The sequence below is a fragment of the Sapajus apella genome, unplaced genomic scaffold, assembly GCF_009761245.1.
Source record: "Sapajus apella isolate SASKATOON/1434 unplaced genomic scaffold, GSC_monkey_1.0 scaffold8, whole genome shotgun sequence".
Classification (NCBI taxonomy): Eukaryota; Metazoa; Chordata; class Mammalia; order Primates; family Cebidae; genus Sapajus; species Sapajus apella.
In genome coordinates this window covers 42115524-42139719 of record NW_022436948.1, presented here as the reverse complement: position 1 = coordinate 42139719, position 24196 = coordinate 42115524, and the positions used below count along the sequence as shown (strand labels likewise).

The 24196-nt window shown below is 36.2% G+C and overlaps 1 non-coding gene across 1 annotated transcript; it reads right to left on the bottom strand.

Moving 5' to 3' along the window:
* Positions 1-10779: 10779 nt before the first annotated feature.
* Positions 10780-10994, bottom strand: LOC116551081. The gene has a single exon (XR_004268706.1). It is a non-coding gene; the product is annotated as a small nucleolar RNA U3 (small nucleolar RNA).
* Between the last annotated feature and the right edge of the window lie 13202 nt (positions 10995-24196).

Sequence of the window (24196 nt, the reverse complement as noted above, 5' to 3'; positions counted from 1 at the left end):
CTACTTTTCGGACCTGGATTATTTTATGCCCACAGTATCACTATGGGGTAACGGGGATAAGTGAAGTTGTTATGAGATTATTTTTGTAAAAAAAAATTAGAATCATTGGAAAAACGGCATTCCCAAAAGTGAAATTCTTAGGACTTGTATGAAATTGTCCTTTCTTACTTACAAAAATAAATTTAAGAAAAAATTTTTTGCCTGGAGTTTTCCTTCCTTTGCAATTTTAATTATGTATCAATTAAATCAAATACAAAACATGAATGTGCATTAAGACCACTTTAAATTGACACTCAAAATGTCTAGCCTTTAATAAAATATCTAAATATGCTAATACAGAAACATATCTTTAATCGCTTTACAAACAATATGGAATTATGTATAATACATATCACATATGGAGAAAAAGTTAAATTTTAATTTTATTATTTAAACTTTGTATTATTTTTATTTTCCTAATGCATAATACTATCACAGTTACGAAATACTTTCAGTGTGAGAGAACTAAGACCACGGTGTGCTGTCTAAAGTGATTTATGATCTTCCAATGCTTAGAGTAATGTCAAGTTTCAGTTTTGGATCACACTGTTATAACGTGTCAAACAATTTTAAAAATACTCTAACAGTTGACTACACCTGTTTCCACTTTGCAAATCCTTTCAAGTTCATGGCACTTTGATCGAAAGGGAAATATTTAACTTGTGCCTTTCTTTTTCAATCTAAAAATTGAATTTTTTTATTGTAGTTTCTGTATGATATACAAATATTAGTAGGAAAATAAACTGTTAAAATTAACAACTTTCTTTTATTTGATCACTTGCAAAGAGATTTTGAGAGTTCTACTTGGTTATTTTTAAAGAAGTAATTAGGCCAAAATGTGGTAAAATTCTACTAACTTATATTACAATATTCTAATAAATCAAATCTTTTACACTTAATCAAAATATTTTGGGTATACATCTATCAATTTGATATATATGTACATATATACATATTCTCCATTTAAATATTTAACAGCATTAATGGGTACACCAAAAGTAAGACATATTTGTCATGTAGCAATGCCAATGCCAAAATGCCAAGTAATATGAGCTTATTTTTGGTATCTTTAAGCAGAATGAGGTACTTGTCATCTTGAGACTTTCATATGGCCTAATTGTCGTTGGAGGTCCCATTTCTTTGTTTAGTTACTTCAAGTGGCCTGAAATTATGGAAACAAAATAAAACCATCTTATTATTATTTCCCTCATTCTTAGTACATGCATTTGATTAATTCTAGATTATATTCATGATGATTCAGAGAAATACATTTAAACTGTGAAAATAACCATGACAACGTAAGTTTTCCTAGGAAGAAGCTATGAAGCTTATTGCAGATAAAAAAATGTTTCATAGGTGCTACAGGTAAATTTGATAATCTTTACTTACAAGAATATCAGTTTAGTCTTTATCAATTCAGTTTTATGGACCCTGACTCTCTCAGCTTTCAGACACACTCTAGTTTTGTGAGGCACTTTGAGAAATTAGCTTTTTAAATCCATTATGGAATTTCAGTAAAAGGTTGAACAGTATCTTCATACAAACAACCTATAAGATAAATCTGAAAAAAAATATGTTTTGCATCCAAGAAATTCCCCTTGACAGAAATGTTATCGTAAAGGTAATAATTGGATGAGAAATTTCAAAATATATTATAAAAATGCTCAAGGAAAGTTTCTAAGAGTATAATGTGTTGTTTAGGTGCCTTCTTCAAGTAAAAAGTGAATGCATGTATAGTTTCAATAGCCCATTTTAAAAAATGCTTCAATAGCCCATTAAAAAATATGCTTGAGAATAAGAATCATAATTCTTACTAGATAGAGTATCATCTTAAGGGAAACTTCAATATTTCCATGATGGATCACTTTGATACTCACCAAGAATGACTTTTGGGCTGGGTCTTATTGAGCTGTGTTCACGGTTACGAAGAGGTTAGGCTCTCACTGAAATCTGCAGGCTCTAGCTGCCGTTGTTTATGTTTTATAGAACCACATGGTGAACAAAATAGGGGGATGTAAAATTATATTTTCTTATTTATAGAAAGTAAGTCAGCCTTTAAAACCCTGGAGTATTTTTCAAAGAGAGTGAAACCCTCATAGTCTATAGGGGTCTAGTGAGAAATCAATAATGGTTCCCAGAAAAAAGAAAAGATACACAATGTTCCCAGTAATGGCAATCTTTTTGTATCTACCAGTTAGCCCCAAAGAAAATAATATCTGTATTATAGTGTGTTTTGAGAGTTGAAGATCATCTTTGGGAGACATCTAACAAACTTCCAGGCATACGATAGGCTTTTGCACAAAGGTACCCTTAAAAGGAGAGATAGACTATCTCAGGAATCCCAAGACGTTAGGTCAAGTTTGTAATCATGTTATTATAGTTAGATTTTTGCATAATCCTCACTTTTTCTCGGCAAAATCAGCATCATACTCAATCACTTTTTATGTTTAAGTTCATGGCTCCATTATAATAACTTCCTAAGACGTGTAGATGATTGAGAATAATGTTTATTTAGGACATTCACCTCCTTTTGTTTTTCCTTCTAATTATCTTGGATTGCAATGGCTTCTTAACTTTCCCAAATGACATATTCCACAAAGCATTCCACCTTAATTAACCATTTGGTGACATAGACAATATCCAGATATACATTCTAATGTACTATAATATTCAGTAAAAGAACGTACTGAAGATTGAAAGTTCAAGAAAAAAATAAGCTCAGTCCAAGTAGGAAAACTTAAAAACACTTACTAGAGGATGTAAGCTGCCATGATAGAGAAATGATCACTGGGATAAAGAAATGATGCTAATTTTTTCGCTCCTTGGATTGGCTTACTACTTTTATATGTTTTGCTCGGGAATACTTAGGAAAATAATTTTACAAGAAAAGTTACTTTCCCTGTATTTTAAAAAATCTTTCAAATACTGTTTCATTTAAATTAACCCACAGCATTCCGTTGTGTTTATTCCCTTCCTGTTTATTTTCTTCAAGGCTTTCATACTGATTTTCATGTCCTCTTGAAATGCTTATGGAATTAAAAATTAAATCATTTAGAAATGCCACAATTTGTCAGGTTATTTTTCAGTTATAAGGAACATAAATAGGGCAAGTAAGTAGCAGAAAAATTAAGAAAATAAAATCTGTTTTAAGAAATCATTTAGTAGCATCGAATTAAGTACAGTATGAGTATGCCACAGACTATATTGACATATATATTTAAATTTATTCTTTTCTTAAATGCACTTTTAAAAGCCAAATTTGATGATCTATATGGGATAAGTACATAATAAAATTATATGCTGTAAAAATATGTTATAATTCCTTTTCTCACTGATTCCAAATGAATTCACTTTCCGCAAAACTCCAAATAAGATTTTAAAAATCTTTTCTTATAATGTCATGTCTTGAAAGTTAATTTGTCTACCTTGTCCTGCCATCCATTATTTGAAATATCAAGACATCATATCTGTTTTCGCTGGACATTCTTTATGTCATTTGTAATTATAGCACAGTGTTATCACTGTGACTACGTACACGTTTTTCGCTTGTCTCATTTCTTCTGATGTAAACAATCCCATTCACAATTTTTCTGATCTTGTCTCTTGGAGCCCTTCTTTCTATTTTGTCATTCCCTTCCTTTTCTCAACTTCAAGTCTGTGATGGCTTTTGTGTTACTTCTTTGACTCTGTTGAACTATTGTAAATTATGCTTAAAGTCATTAATTTTGTAAGATGCCAGCTGGCCTAAGAGAGTGGCTTTTTTTTTTTTTTTGTCGCTAACGTGTTTAAAAAAAAAAAAGAAAAGAAAATTTTAGTTTGCTAGGGCTACCATAACAAAGACTGTGTGGCTTAAACACAGACATTTATTTTCTCACAGTTCTGTAGGCCGGAAGTCCAAGATCAAGTTGTCAGTAGGGTCGTTTCTTCTGAAGCCTCTCTGCTTGGCTTGCAGAAGGCTGTTTTCCTTCTGTGTCTTCATATGGCTTTCCCTCTGTACATCTGTGCCCTGATCCCCTCTTTTTATAAGGATATCAGTCATGTTAGATTAGAGTTCATGCATATGGCCTCATTTTACCTTAATTACATCTTTACAGGTTCTATTTCCAAATAAAGTCACATTCTGAGGTACTAGGGGTTAGTACTTCAGTATAAGAACCGGAAGAGGAACATAATTCAACTCATAACAATGACATAGCAGAAAACTTATTTTAGTAATTTTTTTTAATAACTTCTAATAGAAACCCAATGTCCTCATGAGCTTGCCCTCTGGCTGCCCAGGGGAGTGCTCTCTACCACCTCATTTATGTATGCCATTTCAGAATAATTTCAGAATATGTGTTTAGAACTTTATCAAAACTATGCATGCTTTCATCAAAAATTACTCATCCTGTTATATGTTTCTCATATTCCTAATCTATGGAAGAAAGCTGAAAATACCTAATCTTCCAAATGAAATCACAAAGCCTAAGATGATAAACTGCTATGCATTCTGTTTAACGTATTTCCATTTATACAAGGATCCTCTGAAAATGCAATACATTTAATAATAGAAAAGAGAAAAATGGCAGATATTTCTGGTGCAGGACAAAGCTTCCGAGGACATACATGAGGCTAGATGAGTTTTGGAAATCTTGAAGTTATGTCTCATGTATGTTCCCTTGTATGTTTCTGTGTCATTGTATCTACGGTCATTTAAGATGATCTTCACGATTTACAAGAAAATATCTTATTTCCTTGTCATTTCACAACTATTGTAAAAAAGCATGAATTTTTAGTTTAAACATCAGTGAGCCTATATTCTTGAGGAATGGAGAATGACAATGAACAGTCAATCAATCATTAGCCATACGATATTTATCATTGAGCTAAATTAAATAAAATAATAAAACCAGGTTTGAATAAGCACTGATCATGTGCAAAACAATATGCTTGTGCCATGTGAGTCTAAATGATCATGTTACTTTGATAAAAAGAGGCTACATGGTATGCCTCAGTCATGAGTTTTCTTTTCTTTCTTTTTTGAGTTGGATTATCATGCTGTCGCTCAGGCTGGAGAACAGTGTCAGATCTCAGCTCACTGCAACCTCCGCCTCCCGGGTTCAAGCAACTTTCCTGCCTCAGCCTCCTGAGTAGCTGGGACTACAGGTGTGCACCACCATGCCTGGCTAAGTTTTGTACTTTTAGTGGAGACGGGATTTCACCATATTGGCCAAGCTGGTCTCGAATTTCTGGACTCATGATCCACCCACCTTGGCCTCCAAAGGCTGGGATTACAGGAGTGAGCCACTGCGCCCAGCCTGAGTCATGGATTTTCTACCAAACTCCTTTGGACTGTATTTTCCAGATGAAGGAAGACATGAAATGGAAAGCACACGGCTTTCCCAGTATGAAGCCAATATGGACGAGGCATTTTTAGCTCCAAATGTTGAAATTTTTAGAATATTTTAATGCTTGATGAGAATTACCTGAAATGTGGCACATATGGTAAGCATCATATCTAAGCAAGTACTTTTCCTTTCCACACTTGCCCTGTGTAATTTTCAAAATGTGTGGGGTTAAGGTGAGAATTACATAAGCATCTGGACCCTGCTCTCCCTATAGAAGGAACAAAAGGTGTGAAATAGGGAACACTTCTGTATGGTAGTGTGTTTACAAATCACTTTGGGTTTTCCCCATGACTCAGGCACAAAGTGATTGAAGGGTGATGATGTTTACAAATTAGCATTTCCTTTTCTGTGAAGCTTCAGGCTTGAGGCTTCAGTATCTTCAGCAAGACAGTCCAGCAGCTGCTGCCTTGCTGATGAGGTACAGACTCAGAGACAGGCAGATATAAAGAGAAGTAAAGACAAGGACAGATGGCCAGAGTAGATGAACGAATGCTGACATCCTTCATGGAGCAATCCCCAGGTCCTGTTGGTAGCAAGTTCTTATAATTCCTCTTTTGCCCAAAGACATCACATCAGAGTGTTTTCCAGGAGAAGCGTCCCTAAACAGGGTGCTCTCAAAAAGCTGATATGTGTTTTTAAAAGTGAAGTATCCTCTGTTGGAAATTCTAATTGCTGTTCCAAAGCTGGAAAGCAGAGTATGTATTAAAATAACTACTTGATTTTCTTTTTTGGAATGAAATTACTAAGATTCCACCTAGGCAAACTGTTCAAATCCGACAGACAAATCAGTTGCGTCATAATAAAGCAACAAAGCAACTGAAAATTGAAATAAAATTTGGAAAAATTTCATTTGAGGTATCACATACATTTCTAAACACCATAGTAGTTGATTTTTAAAAAAGATTATACCTGACTTCAACTTTTCTTAATTGTAAAATGTGAATAAAATTTATTTTGCAGTATTCTATTTCTTATAACTATCATGTAATCATATATGTAAATCAGCTGGTTATTTTGATGAGCTTCTAGTTTTCTATTTAAATATTTAATATCAATGGCTTTGATAATTTGATGAATATGATTGCTTAAAATAAAATGATGCTGATGTTTTTACATTGTGGGAACACAGAAATATCCTGTAAAAAATTGCCTACTGAACAAAGTACTATAATAATTCAACACAAGAATCTAGATATTTTATCCATCATAGCAGTATATGGATGCGACATTAGTAACTTGCACATTACATAGCCAGATTTATATAATTCCATTTAGCCAGGCACATTGATTACAAATTAAGTCTTTTAATTTGCCTTAGATATGAAACATTGCTATACATTAGTTTTAAAACTCAAAAATAATTATGTTGTTGAGAAGCATTGCATTATCTATTCTCAAAAGAAGTAGACAAGAACCTGGCTATCTTAAAAAAAATTCCTTCCCTTTGGGAATGTAAAGCTATAACACAGTTGTCTCAGCTGCTACTTGGCATTCAAACCAGACCCTTGAGCTGCCAGACATATTTTTAATCCCACCCTCTCCTTTTTTTTCCCCCAAGTAGTTTAAAGTTACAGTATGGCACCCATAAGCTTCATCTCTCAAGGGATCCTGCAAGGAAACGTCCAACTGACAGCAGCAGGAACAGTCAACCCTGAATCAGGTCTTTCCATGAAGACTGTACTTACAAGTCGACATGCATCCAGCCATCTAACTCAGCGGAATTCTCAAAGACCAATTTATATTTCATATTTGCTCCTCTAAGGCATTCCTCCAGGACAGAAATGTTCCAAAATCAACAATACAGAAAATTTAAAGCTTCACCAAGTTTGCAGCAATATGTATGGCAATAAATTGTGTTTTTTTTTCCCCAACAGAAATGATGAAATGTTCATTTCAGTACTTTAAATGTTTTGCAAAGATTTCAAATTGCCAGTGCTAGCTATATGTAGATAGTGGCTTCCACATATATAAATAGTGATGGCATGCTCTTTTTCTTCATGTAATCAAACTGGTGTGTGTGTGTGTGTGTGTGTGTGTGTGTGTGTGTATGTGTGTGTTAGTCAACACAAATGTCTGAGGCATGTAAACAAATGTAAAAACCTTCTATGTTGCGTCAAATAAAATGACAAGTAACTTGTCTTTGAGATCTATATTAACAGACATTTTGTAAGAAGGCAAAATTAATGTGTCCCTGGAGCTACTATTTAAATGACTTTAACTTTATGGTCTTTTAATGTGGGACCCCTCAGCTTGGAAATGAGGTGGATTTTCCATGCTCTGACTCAAATCTGCTCAGCGGGGCAGCTTTCCCGCTATCCTCCCAGCAGCTGTTAGTAGCAAGAGAAGCAGTGTACTGCAATAAAATTGATTGCTTCAGCCTACACCGTTCTACGGCTCTCAGACAGCTCTACTTTTTGTTGGGTCTCTTAACACCTGCTCCCCAAAGCACCAGATCTTATCTCCAATTGGTCTAAATGCAAATTCCAAAAGGAGAATGGCTGCTCAGAAAAACCATAAGGCAGCTCTGTGAGAATTGTGAGAAATGGAGTGCCTGTTATGGTGAGGTCTTCGTGAAGATAACAGGAAAGGTCTGCCAAGGCAGGGGTTTTATTGTGATTAAGATCTTAGTTCTAAATCAAGACATGGCAACCTGTATCCCTAAATCATTCCTGTGTAGACACTGGGGAGAAGGACAGAGTGCATTAAGTGAATTTCCAGCAATATTGAGCCTTACAAATTCCCCAGGTCTTCCTGGAAGCCTCACATGTGGATAAGTAACACCTACTTGATATTTCCTTTTGGATTCCTGAGGATCAGTTGTCAGTCCTATGGAAATGTTCGTTCTCAGTAGAAGACAGGAGCTGGTATTGTCATGACTTGGTAACACCAGGGAAACAGTGGAGACTTAGGTGTCAAGGGTGATTCCGGTGATGGCGATATTGTTCATCTTAATTTGACATTGCCACAATACCTCATTTTAGCAATTTTTAAATGTCACTATACCTTTAAACTTGGGTTTCTGGTTGTACCTTCTTCCAATTTAGTACTGAGGTGATATTCAAATCAACTTTCAGGGAGCTTTTCCTAATGACACGCTCTGATTTATTAATTCTATCATAATACATTCCAGCATTGCTGTATGCTGCTTGAAGACAGAATGGGACTTGCACAAACATTTTATTTTTGTGTTTGACCACCATTTGGAGTATTGTAAAATTTGGAAAGGTAATTAAATATAACCATTATTTTCTTTAAAAGTATTTTATCAATAACTTGGATATTTGAAACAATCAATCCCTCCCATACCCTTTTAGTAAAATGTAGTTTTCAGTTTTTCTTTTAAAAACCCTCCAAGTTTGAAGTTAAAACAACTTATCCTAGAAAAAAAGAATCATGAAATGCGCAGTAGCTGGCCAATCCAAATAACATTAGTGAAATAAGCAGCAGAAGAAATACGTTATCTATTTTAAAAAGAAATATGAAGTTTATTTTTTCCTCTAAGAATATCTACCCTAGTATGTCATAAAGCTTTTGCCACTCTGGAATAAACAAAAAAACGTAGAGGAGTTAGGTGGAAGACATAATGAAAGTCGATTTGACTGGGGTTGTTAATATTACTCTTAGGATATTCTGTCTGGGAGTTCCTTGCCCGTAACAGCGGGATTTCTGAGAAGACATTTTGACCATTGACAGAATTATGTCACTCTCAAGACTCTACTTTAGGAAGCCATTATTTGCCTCCCAGTTTTTGCCTTAATAGTTACTCAGCAGGTTTGCTGGCTCCAGATAATTTGCCATTAACTTTTACTGAAATATTTATATTAAAAGGTGAATATGCTGATATGTTCAAACACAGAATGTTAAGATACAGATCATTCTTTTTGTATTTAGATACGAAATTAAAACAATTTCTATAAAATGACAACAGGTATATAGAAATTCTATTTCAAGGTCAGAACAAGAATATTCAGAAGTATGGAAATGAAAAAAAATACCTTATTTGTGAGTGAAAAGTTAGCTATCTGATTTCTGGAAATAGACATCCCTGTTGTAGAATCTCATTGAAAAACCAAAAACACGAAATATGAGAGCTTGCCTGATTTAGGTCTATCTAAGCAAAATTGAACTAGATTTATTATTCTAATATTGCCAGTCTGGATGAGAAAGAAATCATAAGAGAGTGGGTTGAAGTAAAGATACTGGTGAGCTGATATGAGTAGAGTAGATTGGGGGTCATTGGGTTTGTCAAAAGCAAGGAGTTCTGCTTCCGAGAATGTTTCCAGAATTTATCATATGTCAGTTCATGTTTACTTCTGGACATCAAAGGATGAGATCTTTTGTCAAGGTCTGTAAGGGAAGGTATTTGTAATAGTTATTTATTGATGCATAACAAATTATCCATATACTTGGGAGTTTAAAACATCAAACATTCTCTCACATTTCTGTGAGTCAAAAAGGCGAAGGTAGCTTAGCTGTATGGTTCTGGCTGAGGGTCAAACCCTGGTATTGGCTGGGGTTACTGTCATCTTAAACATTTCACTGGAGCTGTAGCTATAGGATCCACTTACTAGATGATTCAATTACATGACTATCAGCAGAAGGCATTGATTCCTTGGTGAGTTTTGAAAAGAAGCATCCATTCCTGTCCATATGGACTTCCAGATGAAGTTACTTGAGTGTTCTCATGACATGGTATCTATTAATATCTCACCCCAGAGCAAGTGATCCCAGAGAGAGGGAAGAGTCAGACCCAAGGCCTTGCATGAACTCATATTGAAGGTCACACACCATCATTTTTTCATAGTCTATTTGATAGAAGAAAACCACTATATCCAGCCAACATTCAGCAAGAGGGGAATGAAGCTCCATCTCTTAAAGGAAGGCATGTCAAAGAATTTGTAGATATATTTTAAAACTTCCACTCTCTTTTAATGTCATTTTAGTTTAAAAAAAATTTATATGCTATTCTGTTGTATGTTGATGTATTTTTTAACATCCTTATCTTCAGTAATTTTCCTAAACTTCAGACACAGTGCTACCTTCAAATGAGCTGAAAAAGCACAATTTCATAACGAAAGGTATCTTATCTAGGGAAATGAAATTCCTGATGAAAATATTAAAATGTCAAAGAAAGTTAAAATTTAAAAATGTTTTAAGTAATATATCTGATTACTAGATGTATAGACTGTATAAACCAAGGAATATTGATTGTGAATACTCAGAAAAATGACAACCTTCTGTAAAAAACTGGAATACGAATCTTCTATAGACCGTAGAAACAAATTTGCATTTTAATCTCTAAATATTGTTACTTGATAAACTGCATTAAATGAATTAGTTAATTTAAATAATTACCTTTCAGACTTCATCCTCCCCCTCTTATTCTTCTGAGGGAGGGAAAGAATAATCATCAATACCAAGTGTCAGTTGCAGCAACATAACACAGAGAGCTGACTTCATGCTTAGGAGACAACACTGTGCTCCCTCCTCACAGTTTCTGGTGCTGTACATGTTCAGAGAAACTTCTAGTAACAAAGCATAAAAAGTGATCTCTGAAAGAATAGTCTTGATAAGTGATATGTTTTGGCTGCATCTCTGCACAAATCTCATCTTGAATTGTAGTTCCCCTAATTCCCACATGTCATGAGAGGGACTAGGTGGAGATAATCGAGTCAGGGGGTTGGATTCCTCCATCCTGTTCTCGTGATAGTGAGGAAATTCTCACTAGATTTGATGATTTTATAAGGAAATTCCCCCTTTGCTCAGCTCTCATTCTTCTCCCTGACACCATGTGAAGAAAGATGTGTTGGCTTCCCCACCCGCTATGACTGTAAGCTTCCTGAGGCTTGCCTAGCCATGCTGAACTGTGAGTCAGTTAAACCTCTTTCCTTAATGAATTACCCAGTCTCAGGTATGTCCTTATAGCAACATGAGAACAGACTAATACAATAAATTATATTTTGAAGTTGAAATTAGAGTTTGAGTATAACTGCCTCAGAAAGGCATATGTCCTAGTTTGCTTAGGGTGCAATCCTGCATAAAGTCACTCAGTGTACTGGTGTCCCAAAGCGCTAAACTGAAAATCTTTTCTTATTCATTTAAAGAATAACAATTAATCTTTTTCTTACATTTCTTGTTTAATTCTGATTCTTTCTTAAAGATAGTAGATTTTTACATCACTTGTTGACATTTAGTAATGAATGAAATATGTCCTCCAACATTTTAGGACTAACAAATGCTATTTAAATGATAATGAATTTAGAGGCATGATTAGTAAGCTCTTTTTTTTGTAATATTTTAATTTGGCAGGTTAAGCTTTTAAAAATAATACATTTCCATATGTAAATGGTTTCTATATGTAGCTGAATAATCTCAGCAATCTTATTCAGGCCAGAATTTTAAGTTTTCATTATTTTTTTATACCTACATAAGAATCAAAATTATATTTTCTTAAAAAGCTAATGGAAAACATTTGATTGTTATAGTTTTTAAGGTCACAGAGTATGTTTGTTGATTTAGTGTTTTGGAGTGGGGAGAAAATTATAAAGGGATAAAAAAGAATATATTAGCAATAGTATGGAAATTTATTTTTATTTTTTATTTTTAGAGATAAGATCCTGCTCTTCCACTCAGGATTGTGTACAGTGGCCTGATCACAGCTCACTGTAACCTTAAACTCCCGGGCTTATGTGATCCTCCCACCTGAGCCTTCTGAATAACCAGGACTACGGGTGCAGGCCCACATGGCTGGCTAATTAAAAAATAATTTTGTAGGGATGGGGTCTCACTATGTTGTCCACACTGATCTTTAATGGCTGGCCTCAAGTGATGCTCCCCGCTCAGCCTCCCAAAGCGCTGGGATTACAGGCATGAGTCAATGTATACTCATTAATGTACTGTTGGGCTTTGGGTATGGGCAAGATGGCATGGACTCATTCCTCTCTATTCTTCCCTGCCAAACACAACTATAAACTGACATAGGTCAAGAGACAGCTCAAAGATAATTCTAAAAATTTGGTAAAAAAAAAAAAAAGGCAAATTGGTTTGGAATCCTAAGATTAGAGAAAAAATGCTGGCAGGGAGTTTTGTACCTCCCCAACAGAAGAAAATTAACCAGACCAGCATTTTCTGACCCTAGGCTGTCAATATTACCCCAGACAGACTCATTCCTCTCTAATTGCTAAAGGGAGCCCCTGTGACAGTATCAGGTAAGTGGACACTATCCGCAAAGGTGATTGATGGAGAGCTGCATGAATAATAATGATCCTGAGACTCCTCTCTCCTACCAAGAGATAGTGAGGTGGAAAGAGGAACTCGCAATAAGAACACAGCAAGAGGCCCGGTCCAGGGTCACTTTATTCCCCTGGGACAAGACTCTTTCATTCCACCTAGAGATAGTAGGGCATGTGGCAGAATTGGCCTGAAGGACCCAGTCAAAATAAGTGGCTGTGTGATGGATCCTCTTTGTCTCTGAGGGAATGAGACGCTCCTTCCCCACCCCACACAGACATGGGACTAGTGGGCAGAACTGATAAGAACGTCTCTTTCACAGTAAGTAGCCAGGCTCTGAAAGCTTCTTTGAACCCATGAACCTGAGATTCCCTTTCCCTGTCCAGAGATATCAAGGAATTGAAGAACACCAGTAAGAGGAACCCTACCACAACTTTCATCTAGTAGACATCCCACACACAAAGAGAACCCCTTTTACCTGATCAGGCAGCCCAGCAGGAACCAGTGTCCAGTCCCAATAGCACCAGGAAAAGCCAAATGACCAAAGGAATACCACAAAATCTCTTAAAAGCAAGAAGTTATTGAAACCACAGCCACAAGACTAGGCAAAGACCTGTATGCTAAGTATAAATAAGATGACTGACTGCTAAAACAATGATTCAAATAGGACATAGAATCTCCTAATATAATAGACTAGTTGTCCATGATATAACTGAAAATTACCTGTCACACTAAGAACCAATAAAATCACAGCTTCAGTTAGAAAAGCTAATTGGCTGATGCCAATACTGAGAAGAATCAAATGCTGGAGATATCTGACAAGCATTAAGCAGCATTTATAAAGAAGCATTTATAAAAATGCCTTATCAGCCATCAACAAACGAATGGATTAAAAAATGTGGTATATATACACCACAAAATAATATTCAGCCTTAGAAAACCCGGGAAATGCTGTCATTTGTGACAACAAGGGTGAACCTAGAGGACATTATGTTAAGTGAAATAAGCCAGGCATAGAGAGTCAAGTATCGTATGATCTTACCTATATGTATAATCTAAAAAGGCAGACTCATCAAAGTAGAGGGTAGAATGGTGGTCACTAGGAGCTAGGGCAGGGAGTGCAGAGGGAAAGAGGAGACTTTGATCAAATGTACAAAGTTTTAGCTAGATAGAAGGAATAAGCTCTGGTGTTCTATTACACAGCATGGTGACTATAATTAATAATAATATATATTTCAAATTAGCTGACAGAAAGAATTTCAAATGTTTTCACCACTAAGAAATCATAAATATTTGAGATGCCAGATAAACTAATTAGCTTGATTTAATCATTCCACCAGGTATACATGTATGAAAATACCACATTGTACTATTTTATATGTACTATATAATACATATAATAAGCATATATAATTATTTGTCAATTAAAATAAAGATGTTTTACCAATCAACTATTAATTCCTCTTGAAACAAATTAAAAAATAGAAAAATCTCAGCAAAAAATACAAACCATAAAAGGAACCAAATTAAAAATATATAGAATTAAAAATACTGTAATAATAATACTAATAAAAATAAAACCAAAAGTAGTTGAAAAAATATGATAAAAATCAGTGATCTTGAGAGCAGATGAATAAAAGTTACTCTATCTGAAAAACTAATAAAACAGAATGAAAAAAATTTGAGCAAAGGTTCATTACCTGTAAAACAAAAACAAAAAATCTAATACTTCCATCATCAGATTTTCAAAAGAAGAGAGGGGGAAAAAAAGAATGGAGTCAAAAGAGTATTTGAAGAAACCATGCCTGAAAATTTCCTACATTTTGGTGATAACACAAACCTACAGAATGAAGAAGCTGAGCAGATTTGAAACAAAATAAATCTGCATCAGACATACAATAAAATTTTTGGAAACCAAAATTCAGGAAAAAAATCTTGAGAGCAGCCAAAGAGAAGCAACACTCTACTAACAAAGGAAGAGATATAAATAATGTTATGAATTGACTGTTTTCGTCTTCCCCAAATTCATATGTTGAAATCCTAATCCCCAAGCTGATGGTATTATTAGGTGAGAATCTTTGGATGGTCATTAAGTCATAAGGGTGAGGCCTTTAAGAATGTGATTAGTGCCTTGGAAGAGATGTTAGAAAGCTCTCTTATAAAAGAGCTCTCTTGTACACTTTCCAAAATGTGAGAGTACAATGAGGTGATGGCAATCTTCAACCAAAAGAGGACCCTCACCAGAAACTGTCCATGCTGGCATCCCGATATTGATTTCCAGCCTCTAGAACTCGGAGAAACAAATTTAACTTGTTTATATGCCACCAATTCTATGGGATTTTTATTATAGTATTCTACACTGACAGATAATCAATTCATGTAACAACAGATTTCTCATCTGAAACCATAAATGCCAAAAGGAAGTGGCATATTGTTGGAGTGCTGAAAAGAAAGAGAAGTGTCAATTGTGAACTTTAGTGAAACTATCCTTCAGGAAAGAAGGGGAAATCACGACAAACTGAAATGAACGAAAACGAAAAGAATTTGCCACTATCAGACTTATCTTTAAATTTTAACTAAGAAAAATTCAAACAGAAAGAAAATGATGAAAGAAAGAATCTTGTAGCACCGGGAGGGAAGAAAAAAACAAAGAAAAGGGAAGAAATATGGTTACATAAAACAAGCTCTTTTCACCATGAGTTTTATGGATAATATTTGATAAGTAAAACAAAACTATAACTTCATCTGATATTCCAGACAATGATATTTAAAGGTTGAGAAAGAAAAGAGACCTATCTAAATGGAAATGATGCCTCCACATTTTACTCATACTACTCAAAGCAGTAAAATGTTACTAATAGCAATATATGAATATTGTAATACCCAGAGCAACTACTACAAAAAATATAAAAAGAGATATACTCAAAAATAGCATAAGTCTAGATGAAATCCTAAAAAATGTTTAAGTAAGTCAGAAATGGTAAGAAGAGAGAGGAATAAGAACCATAGGAAACAAACTGGGAGGGCGTTGGGGGGGAGGAGGGAAAAAGGCATAAACAGGAACCTATCATAACTACAATAAATGCAAATGGTCTAAATACAAACTCACTTCAAATTCAGTGATGAAAGTAGGTTGAAAGCAAGAGGATAGAAAACAATATATCATAAAAACAATAATAAAATTTTTAAAGCAAAGGAATTACTAGAGATAAAAAGGATCATTACATAATAATAAAAGGATTAATCCGTCAGAAAGATATACTGATCCTAAATGTATGTACTAAATAGCAGAGCTCCAACATATGTGAAGCAAGAGCTGAGAGGAGACATAGACAGCTGTACCATTATAGTTTGGGACTTTAATGCCTCCCTCTCAGCTACTAATAGAGATATTAATAGAAAATTTAGCAAAAGTAAAGCATATCTGAATACCTTTCAGAAAATAGGATCTAAAGGACATATGTAAAAGTGCCCACCTGAAAACTGCAGAATATATACATATTTATTTCAAGCATGCATGGAACACTTGCCAAAACCACTTGGGCCATAAAAAAACCTCAACAAATTTAAAAGAATTGAAGTAATGTAGAATTTGTGTTCTGTGACCAAAAATCGATCACAGAAAGAAACCTGTAAAATCTCTAAACACATAAATACTAAACTACAAATTTCTAAATACCTCCTAAACCAAAGAAAATTTTAAAAATACATACATAAAAGTTAATAAAAACAAGCACCCAATTTATCAAAATACAAAATATACGACCAAGGCAGTGCTGAGAGGAAAAGTTAAAGCACAAAATTTCTGTATCAGAAAAGAGAAAAGCTCTCAAATCAATGACCTAACTTTCTACCTCAAGAAACTAGAAAAAGAAGAGCAAAATGAGCACAAAGCAAGCAGAAGAAAGAAAATCTTTAAGATGAGAGCAAAATCCAATAGAATTTAAATTGTAAAACAGCACAGAAAACCAATGAAACAGAAAGCAGAATCTTTAAAACAATCAATAACATTGAAATCTCTAGCAAGACTCACAGAAGTGCAAAGTGAGGAGGTATAAATAATAAATATCAGGAATAAAATACATTACAAATCATGAAGTTATTAAAAGGTTAACAAGGAAATGCTGTGGATAAGTTTACTCTAATTTAGACAACTTAGAAGAAATTGAATGAGATATCCAGCAATAAAAACAAACCATTGACATATGTAACAGCTTGGTTGAATCTTCAGAAAATTATGCTGAGTGAGAAAAGCCAGTCCTAAAAGGTTATATACTTTATAATTCCATTTATATAACATTTTTGAAACCGCAAAATTTACAAATGGAGGACCCCTTAGTGGTTTCCAGAAATGAGGGATAGTGGGTTGTAGGTGGGTGTGGTTCTAACAGAGAAACAAGAGGGATCCTTTAGTGATGAAACTGTTCAGTTTCTTGATTATGGTGGTGGATACATGAATCTACACATGCAAAATAATGCACAGATTTAAACACCGCACACACAAATAAGTAAATTTGGAGAAATCTAAGATCAGCAGATTATATCTATGTCAGTAACATGGTTGTGCTATTATACTATGGCTTCAAAATGTTCCCATTGGGGAAGACTGGGGAACGTGTGCAGAGTACACGCTTAGTATCATTATTTACAATAGCATATCGAGGTACAATTTTCTCAAGATTTCAATAAAATGTACAGTTGCTGAGATTTCTAAATAGCCATTATCTTAGAAGTATCATTTTACCTGTTTTTCATCCTGATGAAAATCATTCAGGATCCTGCCTGGCATATTTCAAGCCCTACGTAAGTGATTCTAATACCACTTAATAGAATGCGCAAGAAATCTTCATTCTTTCACTTTTCTATTGCAGGAACATGTCATATTCAAACTTAACTATTTCCCAATAATTAAAGCACCCGCGTACGTATTTTTTAGAGGTTTTTTTTTAAAAATGAAGAAGCAGTCACACTTAATAAGTTTTCACCTCTCAAAATATCCTTTCATCAGGAAATCATAAAATGTGAAGTTTGTTAACCAAAGTGCCAGTAGGAGCAAAATAACATGCAGGTGATGGTGGAGCTGAGAGAAAAAGAGAGGCAGATTTGTTCCTGTATTGCAAATGTCAAATGTATTCGGCTACCAAATGTCTCTTTCCTCTCCTTTTTCCTAGACCCTGGAATCTGTGCTGAGCCCATCTGGGAAGGCGCAAAAACCAGATGGCCATTGTGAACGTCCGGGGAGGCCCCGCGGCAGTGAGAGCCAGTCCCAGAAAAGGAATCTCTTTGGGACACAATGAATACAGGCCTAATTTATATTTTAGGGCTTTAGAAGGAGATTAGGGTCAACAGTGGCATGATTTTAAACGGCAGTTGAGAAGGCTTTTTTTTTTTTTTTTTGTCTTTACACCAGCGAAGCTAAATTATAAGTTTGGAGAGCTCCTGAAGTGTGAAAATATGCCCTCAAAGAAAGGGAGGCTGAATAATTATGGCTGTGCAGATTACAAACAGTATGCAAAAGGATTGTGGTTAAAGAGCTTCATCAAAGCAATGCCTTCTGCAAATGGGTATTGTCACAGGGATTATGACTTTAGGAGGGATATAACCAGCAGGGGATAAAGGAATGGCCTCCCTCCTGTTTTTTTATGCCAAAGCATTTGAACAATTGATAACAAGGGATTAGAGACCAAAAAATATATTGTGGCCTTGTTCTATTCAGACTGGTGTCAAGGTTGAAGAGACATGGTTCATGAACTTGGGAAGTCTTAGTGCACTTGTCACAGGACATCTACAGACCTCATGTGTCTCCGGCCATAGCAAAATGCCAGGATGATAGAAATTAGTTCTGGTCTAAGAGAATCAGTAAATCAGATACAGATATCCATCTGGCCGTTCAGACTTGGATCTTAATCCACCCCCTCATCTTTTCTTTATTAGTTGGCATATACTCGATTTACTTATTTCACTGAAGATCTCTTTTCTCATGGGAGATGTCTCATAAACATTGATGAATGAATCTGGAAAAATCAACTGAAGCTCAATCAACAGCCATGTAAATGAAAATTGCAATTAATATTTATCATATTTTTCTATGCCTGGTGACTTTAATTATCATTCAACCACATTTGGCTATTACAGTTGCCTCAGATAATCAGTTTGTGACTTAATCTATCCTGACAATTAATCACTTATCCATTGATTAATTTAACAACAATATGTCAAGGGCCTATATGTGCCAGGTATAATGGGATGCAAAGATAAACCGTCTTCCTACCTTCAGGCAACTCATTGCCTAATGAATTGGATAGAAATATTAAAACTTCTACGAAGAGTTAAGTGCAATAATAGGGGTATATTTAGGATATATACCACAAAGGAAGGTGATTAAAATTGTTAGTTTGGGGGCCTCCATTGATTTCCGGTGCTTTGGCTGAGTCGCACAAGTGAAGTAGCAAATAGGGGAGAAAAGCATGCCAGGTAGAGGGGGCAGCTGACAAGCAAAGACAAGAAAATGAAGAACAGCATGGTGTGTGCAAGAAACTGCCTGCATTTTGTTGTTAGTGGGTAAAGTCTAGATGAGGACAGATAAAGCTTGGGACGCAGGCAGGGTCTAGCTTAGGAAGGGCCTGGCTTATCTGATGAGGAGTTTGAGGCTCATTATATTGAAGGGAAACCTTCAAAACATTTTGGGATTTTAGCTGCAAAATTAGATTTCCATTTATTTTAGACTTCTCTGGCAGCTTTTGGTCAATGGGTTTGAGAATTATGATGCTGGAAGAAGGAAAGCCAGTTAGAAGGCTGTTTTAGCATTTTAGTTGAAAGATGAGGCTACCTAAAATAGGAGACTATTAGTATAGCAGACACACCCTAAGGGGACCCACAATGAGTCACACCCATGTAATTTTTTCTCCCCTTGAGCATAGACAGACAATCTAAACAGACTAAATAAATACGACGTGGTAAAGGTGATGAGCTATCATTCCTTTGATTATGTATTTACATAAGTCTCTGGATTAGTAGACTGGAGTGAGAAACTCCCACCTGCTAGCTTTGAACTAGTAAGCTGACATGTTGTAAGAGGTCCTGAGAGAAGCCTATGGGGCAAAAAAACCTGCAAATGTCCTCTAGCAGATGGGAAAGCCTTCTGGCTGACAGACAGCAAGAAAACAGGAACCTTAGACACAACATCCCAAGAGACTGAATTTCACCAACAACCATGTAAGCTTGGAAATGGACCCTGAGCTAAAGAAAGAACACAGCCTGGCCAACCCTTGATTGCAGCCTTGTGAGACCTGGAGCAGAGAGCCCAGTGAAGCTGTGCCTGGGCTCCTGACCCACCGAAATTGTGAAATAACAAATGTGTGGAGTTTTAAAAATTGTTACTAAATGTGTGTTAATTTGTTAACACAAAAGAAAAAGTAATGTAAACAGATAAGAAGGAATGGACTCAGGAAAGTTTTTGGAAATAAAATTTGCCAGTCTTTGGTGATTGACCAGACGTGGAGGATGAGTGAGAGGGACGCATTAGGGACAGTACTGCAGCTGGCACCTGTCTGTATCTCGTCAGCATGCACCTCCTCCGGGCCAAAGGCCACTTGTTAGAATCCCCGTACCCACGTGTGACAGCTCCTTGTTTGTGTTTTTTCCTGGCTAGGGGAGAACTGTTGGCTAGTACAAAGGGCAAATCTGAAGTTCCAGATATAATGTGTCTGGACATTGCCCTCTCAAAAATGTTGGAGGAATATCAGGTAGATAAATACCTAGTTTCCTTGCCCATTACTTGCAGTAGCTCTGAGCCTTGTTCTATACCATCTCTCAGACTTCCTCAGGGGGCTAAAACCCCTGTGGGATAAAGGTGTTGTTGCCCACAGTGGTAACTTGCTTAATGAGTCACATTCTACTCCCTGCTTTCTTTACTGTATTTCCCTCCTCCATTTCTCTGTTGGTATTTCCTGGGATATCCTCCCAAAGAAACTACTTTCTGTTTTACTGCTACTGGGAGCAACTCAGGCGAAGACAGTTAACTTCCAGGTTTTAAGTTTGAACCATATAGTCTTTTCTTGTTCTCTTGTAGGACAAGCATTATCAGTTCAATATGGTTCTATGAGTAATTCAAATAGACAGTAAAAATTAACCAGGTTTACAGATTGAGGTTGAATCCAGTTTTAGATAAATTGGCCTGATGACTTCTGGGACTTTCAGGTGAAGAATTTCAAAGGACTCTACTTAGGAGAGGTTTCACTGAAAATGACTTAATAAATGATTAAGCTATTTCAAGAGATATTGGCAGGTTCAGGGAACCAGTAATGAATGACAAAGGAGCCAGAAATGAGTACCAGTATGAGGCTGTTTTTATTCCAGGCCTTAATGGGGAAAGGAGAGAACAGTTCTTCATGAGCTGGATGAGAACTGGTGTCATCCAGTCGGGGAAGCCAGAGGGAAGACATGGCCATCGTGAGATGCAGCTCCTGCCAGCATCTTAGACAATCAGGCAAGAGAGGAGATGAATATTCCAACCTCATCCTCTTTTTACCCTCTGATTTTCTGCTGGTGTCTTCCATTGACTGAACCCAATTATATGGCAGGGAATCTCAGGTAATGAAATGTATGCCCCTTTTCTTAGCCCAGGCAAAAATAGAATTACAAAGAAGCAGAACGTGGTACTGGGTGAATTGGGCAAATGAAAATCAACACAAATTGTGAAAGCTTATTTGAGATCACTCATTTAGTGATATGAATTTGTTAACCATTCAAATGGGTGGGTAAAATTCCCTACTGAGTGAGTTGCAGTTAGAATGTAGAGGCATTGACACTATTCACAATAGCAAAGACTTGAAACCAACCCAATTGCCCTTCAATGATAGACTGGATAAAGAAAATGTGGCACATAAACACCACGGAATACTATGCAGCCATAAAAAAGAATGAGTTCATGTCTTTTGCAGGGACATGGATGAAGCTCAGAAACCATCATTTTCAGCCCAGCAGCACAAGAACAGAAAACCAAACACCACATGTTCTCACTCATAAATGGGAGTTGAACAATGAGAACACATGGACACAGGGAGTGGAATATCATACACTGGGCCTGTTGTGGGGTGGAGGAATAGGGGAGGGATAACATTAAGAGAAATACCTAATGTAGATGACAGGGTGATGGATGCAGCAAACCACCATGGCACGTGCATACCTATGTAACAAACCTGCACGTTCTGCACATGTACCCCAGAGCTTAAAGCATAATAATAATAAGAAGAATGCAGAGACCTTGAAAGATCTTCACTGTTGTAATAGCTACCTATTGCTTTATAACAAATTACTTCTAACATTAACAGCTTAAAACATTTATTATCTCACACATTTTCTGAGGGTCAGAAATCCAAGGGCGAGTTAGCTCAGTAGTCCTGGCTGTGAGTATCACAGGAGTTTACGTAACTGGTTACTCCCTGGGTCTGCAGTCACTTATGGCAACAATGGTAGAGGACTCACTTCCAAGAAGGCTGAGTTACATGGTTATATATTGGAGTCCTCACCATGTGGACCTCTCCAGGGGTTGCCTCAGTGTTCTTACAACATAGAAGTTGATTCCATAAAGCAAGTGATCTGAGCAGGAGGGACAGCCAGCAAGAGTGTCCTCCTCAAGATGAAAACTGCAGTCTTTATATAGCTGAATCTCAGTAGGGATGTGCCTCTACTTTTGCCCTATTTCATTCATCAGAAGTATGTCCCTAATCCAGGCCATACTCAAATAGATGAAAATAAAATTTTACCTCTTGAAGGAAAGAGTTTGAAAGAATTCATGGGCATAAGTTTAAAACCACTATAATGCTATTGCAACAAAAAATGAAAAAATTGCTTTCGTCTAAATTCACTGGCGAGTTGTGAACATATTAAAATATAAAGGAACTAAGCTCCAGAGAAATGATAGCATCTCTTTTTTTTTTCTTTTTTTTGAGATGGAGTCTTGCTCTTGTTACCCAAGTTAGAGTGCATTGGCATAACCTCGGCTCACTGCCTCCTGGGTTTAAGTGATCCTCCTGCCTCAGACTCCCAAGTAGCTGGGATTACAAGCACCTGCCACCACACCCAGGTAATTTTTTTTTTTTTTTAGTAGCGACCACCATATTGGCCAGGCTGGCCTTGAAATCTTGACCTTAGGTGATCTGCCTGCCTTGGCCTCCCAAAGTTCTGGGATTACAGGTGTGAGTCACTATATCCGGTTGAAATGATGTCATCTCAAATGATGGGCTGGAGTATGATTTCATGCCTGGATTCAGTTGTTGAACTTGGAGTGGGGATAATGCCATCATTTTATCTTAAAAGTTTTCTCATTTTTCCTTTAATTGATGATTAATCACAGAAAGCCTCTCAATTATGTCTCTTCAGTGAGTCCAATCAGTTCAGCAGTAGCCACTCAATTCTCAGCCCTTATTTTTACAATTTCCCTGTTTTCTTTCTAGCATTTTAAATACTGTGGCAGTCACTGGGGCTTTTTCTATCAGCATGCTGTCCAGGTTCACCATCAGTGAGAGTTTTACGAATTGTATCACTATAGGATGCCAGGAGCTGTCCACATTCCACAAACCACAAGTGTTACAATTTTCACTGCCAGAGTAGCATCACCTGAGATGGGCATGGGAACCAGGGGTTCAGACTTTTCAGTGACAAAAGTTTAGGCCATCTCACCAGAAATTCAACCCAGACCAGGTTTGGTGCTAGCTGTAGAAAGGAGAATCTAGAGTGAAAGATGGAGCATGGAGATGACTGAGTATCAGTTATGGCTTTAAGATCAACTTCATCAACAGATCTTGAAGAAGCTATCCCAAATAAGGGCAGGTTATTAAGAAAAATAAGTGGACAAAAATGGCTCAAAGGATGGGCTGTAATGGACACTTTTCCAAGTGGTAGCCCCATTCCCAGCTGCTAATTGCCAATTGCTGATGGCTACAGAAGTACCTTTTATGGGAATTTGACTGGGCACCCAAGAACAGCCTTCTCCAATGTTGCATCAACCCCTAGAGGTGATTCTCAGCTAGTAACTGGGTGAAGCAGAGAAACAAAGGCTCAGCCGTTTAGCCTTAATTTAAGACAACTCTGAAGAGTTATTCTACCTCCACATAAGATTAACTGATGTCCTGAATGCAGCTGTAACTCGGGTCAGCCTCTCTTCGTCCATTTTGCTTTCATCAAGCTCCTTATCCGTGTATCTCCCCAGAGTGCTCCCGACAAATCTTCTGCATGCAACTCTGTCTCAGTGTGTTTCCTGAAGTCTCAATCTAAGATACAGTATTTGAAGAAGAAAGAAAGACAAACATTTTTATTAATCAGAAAATATTTCTACATTTTCAAACACATCAATAATTCAAATTCTTATCATCCATTAGTTCATCACTTGGAGAACTCTGAATGATTCAAGTGTCATTGCACTATCTGCAAACATTTCTTAATCATGTCTTCATTTTAAATGGGACATATATACTTTTTTTTATAAAATTATTATTGGAAATAGATTTGGATTTAAAAATAATAAACCCATCTTGAGT